The 11,863-nt window shown below is 43.1% G+C and overlaps 1 protein-coding gene across 4 annotated transcripts in view; it reads right to left on the reverse strand.

The window, feature by feature from the left end:
- Positions 1-5,508, reverse strand: part of HAO2 (hydroxyacid oxidase 2) — a 50,685-nt gene extending 45,177 nt beyond the window's left edge. For 3 of the 4 annotated variants that reach the window (XM_027866725.1, XM_027866723.1, XM_027866721.1), the window contains exon 1: positions 5,308-5,506. The gene's annotated coding sequence lies outside the window, so the exon portion shown is untranslated. Of the gene's footprint in view, positions 1-5,307 lie in introns of all 4 variants that reach the window. The other variant, XM_027866724.1, reaches the window with a different exon arrangement.
- Between the last annotated feature and the right edge of the window lie 6,355 nt (positions 5,509-11,863).

Consider the following 11,863-nt stretch of genomic DNA (forward strand, 5'->3'; position numbering starts at 1 on the left):
GTTGGGTCATATAAGTTTCTTCTTGGGTACATCTCCCATCCTACTCATGCACTGAAATGTTTGTCTTCCTGCTAAACTTTGGTCTCAACCATTCCTTCTGCTCCTCTAGATATGAGTTCAGACAGATTATCTGAAATCCTTTTCTGGACTACAGGTCTATAGGATAAGGTTTGCTTGCTGGCCCAGAAATCCTAAAGTAACCAACTCCACTTACTTAATTCCTTTCCTTGGGAAACTTTTCCTTGTTTGGAGATTATTTGGTTTTCTTTTTTATTATCTCTCCTCAAGCCTACTTGCCCTATCAGTGAGTGAATCTGGAACTCTAATAGTTCTGTTGCAGGGACAGGGATCCATTGAGGGAAATTTCAAGTAGAACCCAAGAAAAAACTCACCTAGACTTTGAAGGGGATCATCTATAATACAAAAACCCCTAGAAAAATTGCATCAATAAAATTTTGTTCAGACCCCAATTGGATGGTCTTTTTCTCTAGGGGACTCATGAAAGAATTTTTTCACCAAGGATAATTTGGTTTCTTGCCCAAGGGTCCTAAAGCATCATTGCCTTATCCCTGTTTAAATTAACCAACTGTCAGTGTGTGGGTCCAGAATAGTAATAAGAATAGCTAGAATTTATATAGTATTTTAATACTTGAAAAGCACTTCACAAATATTATCTCATTTTAACATTACAACCCTGTAAGATGGGTGCTATTATTATTCCTATTTTATAGATGAGGAAAATGAAGCAGACAGAGGTTAAGTGAGTTGCCCAGCGTGTCTGAGGTCAAATTAAATTCAGGTTTTCATGATTCAGGGTCTAGGACTCTCTCCACTCTATGTACTGCTTGGTATGTGCAGTGGAAATGATGTTAGAGAAGATGCATACTATCTGATCTGCTGCGCTCTCATGAGGAGGAGATACAGCCAGCCCAGCTCTGGCAAGCTACTCATCATTGCCAGTCAAAGTGGGGAGAAGTATACCCCAAAGCATACAAGAACTGCATGAGTATTGGAAAGGCTATCATGGGGAAAAGGGAAGAGGACAACACTAGGAATGATGGCTAGAAGTTGTAAAGAGGCAGATTTGGGCTGGACATAAGAAAACGGTCCTATGAGAGCTATCTCAAAGTGGGCTGGTCTACCTTAGGAAAGAGTGACTTCCCTGTCATAGAAAGCCTTCAAGCAAAGGCTGGAGGACTGAGTGCCAGCTATCCCGAAGACTGGTAAGACAAGATAAGGAAATAGGAAACCACTCTGGTGTCTTTGCCAGCAACACTCCAAGGACACAGAGGGTCATGGCGTCACGAAGAGTCCGACGTGACTGAACAACAACAAAGACAAGACAGCCACTGGAGATCTTTGTGTCTCTGAGATTCTGGGATTCTTTGAGATAGTAGGAACTAGGTCCCTGCCCTTGGACCTCTGATTTTATCAGTGTGAGTACCCCCACTGCCAGCACAGATTGCAAACTCGATAATTTATCACCTGAAAGAGTTGCTTAAGTCTCAGAGAAGATGAGTGATTGGCCCATGGGCCTACAACGAGTGAAAATCAGAGGAGTTTTGATCTCTGGTCTTCCTGGTTCCAAGTGCAGTTCTCCACTCACGAGCCATACTTTTTTTGATATAAGACAGAGACATATAAAATAATATACATACTACAGGGCAGGATATGCCAAGTGTAAAATAGCTGCTACACACAGTCTTCTAAGAGTTAAGATAAGCCTTGAGTATTGGTGCTGGAAGGAGAAGGAGATGGCCTGGTGGTGCCATGGTGCATAGTGTGCTGGGTCTGGAGTCCAGAAGGCATGCGTTCCAATGTGACCTCAGGTGCTTAATTAGCTGTATGACCTTGAGCAAGTCACTTAACTTCTGTTTGTTTTAGGCCCCTCAACTATAAAATGGGGACAATAATAGCGTCTACTTCACTGGGTTGTTGCAGGGATCAAATGAGGTAATAATTATATAATGTTCAGCACAGTGCCTGGTATGTAGCAAATGCTACAGAAATAACAGCTATTATTCTTAAGGTTTTGCAATTGTTTTAAGCACTGTGCTTCATTAGCCCTGAGGCAATGAATGTAAGTAAGCAACACAGTCTCTACCCTCAAAGAGCTTTTTTTTTTTTTATAAATTAAACTTTATTTTTTTCTCTCTCCCATTACCCAGCACTAAAAAAGAAAAACAAACTCTTATGACAAATATGTGTAGTTGAGCAAAATAAACTCCTCGGTTGGCCATGCCCCTCAAACATATCTCAGTCTGCAGTCTTGAGTCCATCACTTCTCTGTCAGGACCTGGCTAGCATGCTTTATCATCAGTCCTGTGGAATGATCATGGCTGGTCATTGCATGGATCAGGGTTCCCAAGTCTTTCAGAGGTATTTGTTTTTACAATGTTGTTACTGTATGTATTGCTGTCTTGTTTTGCTCATTCCATTCTGCACCAGCTTGTATAAATCTTCCCAGTTTTCACTGAAGCTGTCCTTTACGCTATTTCTTGTGCCCAAGAGCCTTCCGTTACATTAATATACCAGAATTTGTCCAACCGTTTCCCAATTGATGGGCACCTCCTTGGTTTCCCAGTTCTTTGCTACTGAAAAAGGAGTTGCCCATAAATGTGTATGTATGTATAGTTGTGTGTGTATATACATATGTATATGCATACACAAATATACATTCACACAATATATAAACACAAACACAAATATTCACATACATACATATATATACATATATATCTAAACATATGTATGTATGTATGTATGTATCTATCTCTCTATATATATATACACATATACAGGTCCTTTTCCCTTTTCTTTTGACTTCTCTGGTCTAGTGGTGTTATTCCTGGGCCAAAGGATGTGCACAATTCTGTAACTTTGGAACACTGCTCCAATTGCTTTCCAGAGTGACTGAACCAATTCAACAAAAGAACTTACTTTTTAATGGAGAAAGACGACAGATTGAGGAGAGTGAGAAAACATGGGATTGGCTGATTTGCATGGGTTAGAGTTGGCCCAGAAGTGGAGTGGTGTCCTAGTTCTGAGCAAGATAAGGTGAGAATTCACTTAGAGCCCAAGGTGACAGAGGTAGGAATGTGAGTTCCAGTGTGAGGTGAAGGAGGACTCTATTGACGCAGCTAGATGGTATAGTTGATAGAGTCTGGGTCCAGATTTAGAAAGACCTGAATTCAAATCTAGCCTGATATTCTCACTAGCTGTGTGACCCTGGGCAAGTCACTTAGCTTTTGTTTGCCTCAGTTTCCTCATCTGTACAATGGGGGTGATAATAATAGCATCAACCTCCCAGAGTTGTTGTGAAGATCAAATGATATGATTGTAAGGAACTTAGTACAGTGCCTGGCACATATGTATTTTAGCTTTTATTAGTTTATTTATTTATTTATTTACTTATATTTATTATCTATTTATTTATTAGTTTTATTAATTTATTATTATTAGTGGCTAGGACATGGTTTGGAGCTAGAATGAAAATAGAATAAAAAACTACACAAGGCAATTAAACCAAATTTAGTTGACTGAGGGGAGAATTTAGTAATCTTAGTGACTTCTTTGTAGCTGAAGGAGTGTGTGTGTGTGTGTGTGTGTGTGTGAAATTTTCCTGCTCTCTCAATTTCAGTGCCCAGGGACAAAGCTCCGGGCACCCTACTCTATGTAAAGCTCTGCTGTTTAGAACCTTATAGGGAGTCTAATCCTCAGTCTCTATGAGTAAGTGGGACAGTTAAAATTCCTCATTTACAGAAAAGGAAGCTGGCACAAGATGGTGGTGTTTAGAAACCCTCCCTTTTCTAAATCTCCCTCATCTTTCCATCTTCCCTCCACCCCTCCAGTTCCCTCCACCTCCAGTTCAAAAAAGTCCTATGGGGATACAGTGGCTGAATCCAGACAGTGGCTTTGGGCAGTCATGGTCAAAGGCTGGCGTCTGATGCCAGTGCCCACATTTCAATGCCCCTGTGCTCCCATGGTCTTCTGCACTTCAAGATAAGCAGGGTCTGGCCTCTGTGTGAATGTACTGGGCCATATGGGTACGATGAGTTTAATGGTCTGTGGCATTGATGAGGTATGTACTCCTGACCAGACCCCCTCCTGGCCAATGCACCATTTGCCTCCAGATGGGTCGCATATGTTTAGTTGCTGGAATGAGCTTCCCCAGGTATAAATGATCTGACTGCACCTGCCGTGCCGGCTAATATACCAAGTACATTTGGGTAAAGGGAACCTTCTGTGCTGCTGAATTGATGAGAGACACCTGAAGAGGGTCATGCGCTCCTCCCCCTTCCCGTTTCATCCCAATAGGCTGAAAGTACAAGCTGCCTTCCCAGAGTCCACGCACATTTGGGGTAGGCTTGGAAGATGGACTTTACTCCAGGCATGTTTAGTCACAATGAACCTGCTAAGCGGTTTAGATTAGAGTTGTCCTGGGAGAAGGGGCCTGGAGACGGGCAGTCATAGCGAGCCAGACACACAGGTTGTTATGGAAGGGGAAAGCCCACAGTTTGATCTAAACTGTTAACCTTGGCCCTTCAGCGGGCCTAGTTTTCTAACAGTCCTGCAAACTAGAGACGACTGAGAAATTGAACCCCCGTGGCGATGCCTCTGCGGGAGCGGCATTTGGTGGAAAGTTCAGTGTCCAAGAGAAGTAGGGTGGTGTAGTAGAGAAAGTGGACTTTGAGTCAGGAGGGCCATAGGTTCAAATGCTGACTCTCATGCTTGCTAGTTAGGAGACAATGGACAAGTCACTTCACTGAATTTTCTCATCTGTGAAATGGGGAGAATAATAATCTAAGATCATAGATTCAGGGTTAGAAGCATATTAGAGATCATCTGGTCCAGGAAGGAAATAAGCATTTATATAATGTTTAAATAATAATATTTTGATTTATAATATAATAATTTGAATAAACAATATTTATATACTATTTGCTAGGCACTGTGCTAGGCGTTTTACAGATATTATTTAATTTGGTTCTCCTAGCAACCCTGGGACCTATCCACTTTTATTATCCCCATTTTACAGTTGAGGAGTTGGAAGCAAACAGAGGTGAAGTGATTTGTCCAGTGTCACACAACTAATAAGTGTCTCAGGCTGTATTTGAAGTCAGGTCTTCCTGACTCCAGGCCCAGTGCTCTGTCTGCGGCATCACCTTGTTGCCCACAGCGTTCCCTCCTGGAATAAAGGATAAAGATGAGGTCCCTGGAAGGAATCTTGGTGCAAGCTGATTTGTACTGTGGTCAGATCCTACTCCCTTACCTGGGATAATGCCCACTTTCCCCATGTCTGCTTACCTTGTCTGTTTTACAATTCACCTCTAGCATTGGGATTAGGAATCCAATCTCCTTTCTTTTTGCCTGGCTCTCAGACTGGTTTCTTCTTCAGTATCTGACCTGCTTTTAATTCTAAGTCATTCCTCCTATCCCTCCTTTGATCATTTATTTCTCTGGCTCATGGTTTGCTTTGACCTCAGGCTGAAACACCACAACCCAGCCCAGTTCCTGGTAGCTGGCCCTGGTCTTATTCATTCCCTGTCACCTCTTCCCCTCCACCCTGAGTAGTACATGACATTATGTTCTTTCTTCTTTGCCAGCTACTTTGACCTTGTCCCCATTTATTTGTTTTTCCTCAGTCCCTTCCTAGATTTTCCGGGCATAGTCATATTTCTCAAGGCCTCTCATTCACAGTTTTCTTAGGACCATGGAATTTAGAACTGGAAGAGATTAACCACTCACTCAGTGATCACCCATCCTTGTTGTAACAAGAAAAAATTAAGTAAAAAAGACCAGCAAATCAATGAATTAATGAATGAATGAATGAATGAAGATATGGCAAGCCCTTACCATATGGCAAGCACCATGTCAATTACTGGGGATACAAATAGAAAAAGCTAGATGGCTCCCCCTCTCAAGGAGCTCAAATTCTAATGGAGAGGAGAAAATCCCTGCTTCGGGGCATTTGGCAAGGCCCAGGAGTCCTTAAATTATGTGAGTAGTTAAGATGCCAGTGCCAGGAGATTATAGGGCATAAAAGCAGAATAGATGGTGAGCTTGGAGGGTTGGAGACTGGTTTTTTTTTGCCTCTTTTTCTATCTTCAGAACCTAGTACAATTACCTGGCACATAGTAGGTACTTAATAAACATCTGTTGACTGACCATATTGCATTTTTGTACCTATAGTACTCTACCTATCTATTGAAAGAGGGATAAATTTTTGTTAAACATTCATTTCTTACATAAATTTTGAGTCCCAAATTTTCTCTTTCCCTCTCCCTAAGACAATAAGCATTTTGATATAAATTATGTATGTACAAGGGATATATGCTTTGATTCAATAAATATTTATTTAGCCCTACCATATTTGAAGCACCGTACTGCTTGCTAGAAATTGTTATTTAGTCATCCCAGTTGTGTCCGACTCTTCATGACCCCATTTGGTCTTCTGGCAGAGATGCGGGAGTGGCTTGCCATTTCTTTTTCCAGTTCATTATACAGATGGAAACTGAGGCAAACAAGGTTAAGTGACTTGCCCACGGTTTACACAGCTAGTAAGTGTCTGAGACCAGATTTGAATTCAGGAAGATGAGTCTTCCTGACTCCACGCCCGGTGCTCTATCCACCATGTCACCTAGCTGCCCCAAATAATTCCTAATGAAAAACGAAAAAAGAAGTTTTTACGTTCTGTGTGCAATATGGTTTAATGGAGCAACTGAACTTGGATTCAAGAGAGCTGGGTTCGAATCCTTACTGTGGAGCCTTAAGCAAGGTGTTTGGTGAGTTTTATAAAATGGGTATGATAATAACACCTGCACTGCGCACCTTGAAGGATTGTTGTGTAGAAAGCACTTTGTAAATCTTGTAAAGTGCTCTCTAGTAATGTGAATTGTTATTATCATACAACCTGAGTTCAAATCCGGCCTCAGGCACTTACAAGCTGTGTGACCATAAGTAAGTCCTTTAACCTCTGTTTGCCAAGGAGGCAGCTAGGTGGTGCTGTGAATTAGAGCATTGGACCTGGAGTCAGGAAGACCTTGAGTTTAAATCTGGCCTCAGTTACTTACTAACTGTGTGACCCCGGGTAAGTCACATAACTTCGTTTGCCTCAGTTTCCTCCTCTGCAAAATCGGGATAGAAATAGCACCTCTCACCCAAGGTTGTTGTGAAGATCACATGAGATAATGTACGGAAAGTGCTTCGTAGACATTAAAGCCCAATGGTGAACGTTGGTCGGTGTTATGGATTTTGGTGGTAATGATGTTCTTGGCCTTCCCATCATCTTTGGATGTTCCATGACACAGGCGGCACCGTTAACTGCCTTCACCACCTGCTGGAGCTAATGCTAACGGTCTTGTTTATCTTCAGTTGGCAGGATCTGCTGTCATTGCTTTTGGCCTGTGGCTTCGGTTTGGAGGCATAGTAAAGGATTTGTCTTCAGAGGGTAAAACTCTGAGTATTTCTACATGGGTAAGTGAATTCAGATGCCCTAAACCTAGCTCAGTGTAGACAGTGGGGGTGGGGGGGGAATGGGGAAGGAGGGAAGATGAATAATAACAAAAATGAATTCACGGAGCTCTTTCTTGCAAGGTAGGCAGTCATCTGTTTCTCAGGTAAACACACAGGTAACACCATTTGTTGGGCAGGAGAACACAGGAGGGCCCCTAACACTAACAGGTGTACTAGCACAGGTTCACTGTTGATCCGGTCAGACAAGGAAGACAGCTTCCGAGGGGTTAAATAAGCTTACTTTATTCTAGTCTAGTCTTCTCAAGAGGGTTGTTGATGATGGGAGCTCCAGCTCCTGCAGCATTCCCCAATCACTCCTCTCACAGAGGCGGGTGAGAATAGGAGTACAACTCCTCATCCCCTAAGCCTCAATGGGGGCCGGTTGTGGCAAATACAGATTCCCCACCAAGCCTTGATGGCGGCCGATCAAGGCAATCACAAATGCACATCCTGCATGTGCGTTCCTATTCCACATTTTCTGACCAGAGCACATCTCTTTGAATTCCCTTCTTTTACAGGCCAGGAATCTGAGACCTAGAGAATCTAAGCAACTTGTTCAGGGTCCCAACAGCATCATCAATAATTCCTTCAACCGGGGGGCAGCTAGATGGTACAGTGGATAGAGCACTGGCCCTGAAGTCAGAAGGACCTGAGTTCAAATCCAGCCTCAGACCCATAACATTCACAAGCTGTGTGACTCTGGGCAAGTCACTTAACCCCAATTGCCTAACCAAAAAAAAATATAATAATTCCCTCAACTTAGTCAATCTAAATTATGACAAGATAAGGTCAAAAGTAAAGCCTGGTCTTTGTAATACTAATAACTCACATTTATATGGCGCCTACAGTATGTCTGGCACTTTACAAATATTATCTCATTTGATTCCCACAACAACCCTGGGTGCTGTTATTATCCCTATTTTACAGTTGAGGAAACTGAAACAAACAAGTTAAGAGACTTGCCCAGGGTCACACAGCTAGTGAGTGTCTGAGGTAGGATGTGAACTCAGATCTTCCTGACTCCAGACCTAGTGTTGTATGTACTATGGCACTATCTAGCTGCCTCTTTGTCACATTCTACCAATCTAAGGAGGAGGGTTTTCTCTAAGGAAGTGAATTAAAGAATCATATTGACATGAGAAAAAACCCCTTCTGCTCCCAGGCTTGAGAAGGAAATGTCTTATTAGTTAACCAAGTTACTAGTCAGTCCATCTGAGGCTGGGACAGTCAAGCCTTTCTATGATGGAGCAGAGTGGAGAGAACTCTGGATTCAAAGTCATGAGATGCTGGGTTCAAATTTTGCCTTACACTGCTAGCTAGGTCATAATAGGAAAATAAGCCACTCAAAACCTCACTTTCTCCATCTGTAAAATGGAGATAAATACTACCTCAGGCAGAAAGCATTGTATAGACATGAAAATGCTATATAAATGTAAATTATCATTAGCAGGATCTTTTTAAAATATTTTGACCAGTCCTTTGCTTATCTGGGCTTTAACTCCCTACTCTGTAAAATGGGAGTTTTATAGTAGATTATTTTTCAGAAGATGTCTGGCCCCCTGTGTAAAAGGTTGCAGTGTATAATGGAAAGAATGTATAATGGCTTCTGAATCATAGGACCTGGGTTCAAGTCCTACCAGTGACTTTGGGCAACCCTAGACTTCAGTTTTCTTATCTGAAAAATGAGGGTATAGGACTAGAGGACCTCTTAGGTCCTTTCCACCTCCATAGGCAGCTTGGGGGTGCCATAGCGCACAGAGGAGACTGTGTACTCAGACACTTATTAGCTGTGTGACTCTGGACAAGTCATTTAACTGCCATTTGCTTCAGTTTCCTTATCTGTAACATGGGAGTAATAATAGTACCTACCTCCCAGGGCTGTTGCAAGAATCAAATGAAATAATAATTGTAAAATACTCAGTACATAGCAAGCGCTGTATAAATATATAAAAGCATCACTAGCACATAGTAAGCATTAGTGTATGTAAATGCTACCTATTCTTTTTTTTTGGCTAGGCAATGGGGTTCCAGGGTCACACGGCTAGTAAGTGTTATGTGTCTGAGGCCAGATTTGAACTCAGGTCCTCCTGAATCCAGAGCCGGTGCTTTAACCACTGTGCCACCTAGCTGCCCAATGCTACCTATTCTTAAAAAAATTATTATTATAATCTGTGATTTTCTGACCCCTGATGTCTTTTCTAGTTTCTGATCTACGATCTTATGATTTTGTAAGTTATTTAACCTCTATGGCCTCGGTTTCTCCATCTATAAAAAGGAAGAAATGAACCAGATGGCCCCTGAAGCCCCTTCCAACTTCAAATCTTTGATCCTGTGACTTACGGCACTGGTGGTCTTCAAGCAAAAGCCGAACGGCCACTCTTTACGGAGAGTGGATTTTTGTTCCTATGGTTTGAGGTAGTCCTGGAGGTCTCCTCTAGACCTGAGAGTCTGTGATCCTTTCCAGCTCTAAATCTTATTACTCTGCAGATGAGGAAACTGAGGCTCAACCAGTGACTGTCTCAGGATCCCTCAGCTGATAAATGCCAGAGCTAGGATTCAAACCCAGGTCCCCCTGCCTCCCACGTTCAATGGTCTCTTCCTTCCATCCCATTGCTGCTCTGGGGAAGGGGGTACTGGTGGGGCTGTGGCTGTAACCATTCTCCTGTAGGAGTCATTAATAGATATTCATCCGTAAGTGACTGACCATATTTTTAAATTATTTTCTGAATGCTGCCTCCTCTACCAAAATGTCTCTAACCTTATTTGGCTCCAGTCTATACGATGGATTTCTTACATGTTCTCATCTGGCTTTCTAAAGGGCTCTTCATTAAGAGCAGTCCAGCTGGGGGTTAGAAAATACTCTTGCCCTCATTTTGGGTGCCACATCCTGTCTGCATAGTTATTTTAAGTCAAGGGTGTTGGAGAGCATCTAGTTGCTTGGCAGTGACCAGTGAGGGAGCTTTCTGAAGAGAGGGGGCAGGAGAGGTGGCCACCTGAGTGAGCAGACCAAGTGACTCACAGGAGGAGCTGTGTCCTTCAGTGAGCCGCAAGATGGTGCCCTGGGACCTCACCAAACTCCAGCCATCCTCACCAAGGCAACTCAGGAGAGAATTCTCTTCAAGTCCTCTGCCAAAAGAGCCCTCTCTTATGAGGCCGGCCCTCGGCATTGTCAGGGTCTCACTGCCACATACTCAGCTGGTTTCCTCGGGGCTTAAGAGAGCCTTTTGTCTGAAGTTTCTTCGGTGAGGGACTTCTGGATAGTGCTAGCAGGCACCAGGGATGCTTTCCTGATGCCTCTCTCCAGTTGGATTCAATGTCATTCAACATTCCCATGACGGTGGGCAAAGCCACGCAGTTCCCCCTGCCCCAACCTGGGTAAGGCTTGGTCTGGAGCCTTCGTGGTTGAGCAGTTTCTATGGGGCTGATGAACTGAAGCTTCCTCAGTTTTGAGAGAATGGGTTGGGTTAGTGGGGAGAGACAGTTAGGGAGGGAATTACCTGTCTTCTTAGGTGGCAGTATCTCGGTGGGAACAGGACAGGATCAAGAGCCATGACTAGTTTTGAAGCTGAAAGGGCCAGAGATGGGAGCCATGATCTGAAGCAGACGCACCAAAATCACAAGGTCTGAGAAGACCAGTGAGAGACAAGGCTCGGGGTTCAGATTGTGATACAGTCATAGAGTCACAGCTGTAAAGTTGGAAGGGACTTTAAAGCCATCTGGTCCAAGCCCCTCACTTTGCAGATAAGGAAACTGAGGCCAGAGATGTTAAGAGAACTGTCCACAGTAACATACGTAGTAAGTGTCAGAGCCAGTATTTGGACCCAGATCCTCTGACTTCAGAAATAATGCTTTTACATCTGTATCATCCTTCATCCCCTCATTCAGTACCAGTGCAAGTAACAAGGCATTGGGTCGTTGAGCTAGACAAAGAATTTTCTCAATTTGCTGTACTCGATTGTGAGGACATCTGCATATTTATATAATAGCTAACCTTTGTGCAGTACTTACCAATGTACTAGGCACTGTGCTAAGAGCTTACAAATTATTATCTCATTAGATCCTCACTACAACACTGGAAGGCAGGTGCTGTCATTATCCCCATTTTACAGTTGAGGACACTGAGGAAAACAGAGGTTAAGTGACTTACCTAGGGTCACACAGCTAATAAGTGTGCGAGGCCAGATTTGAGCTCAGCTTCTTCTTCAGGCAGTAACCTAGCTGCCCATGTGTCCAGCCCCATGCAGGTAGACCCACCCCTCAGTTAGAAAGCTCCCACAACTGCCTCCCCTATCATTTTTGGCAAAGCCGACTCTAAGTGGTGACAGATAAACACCACATGCGGGACACT

The sequence above is a fragment of the Vombatus ursinus genome, unplaced genomic scaffold (genome assembly GCF_900497805.2).
Source record: "Vombatus ursinus unplaced genomic scaffold, bare-nosed wombat genome assembly UNPS02014782.1, whole genome shotgun sequence".
NCBI classification, from domain to species: domain Eukaryota; kingdom Metazoa; phylum Chordata; class Mammalia; order Diprotodontia; family Vombatidae; genus Vombatus; species Vombatus ursinus.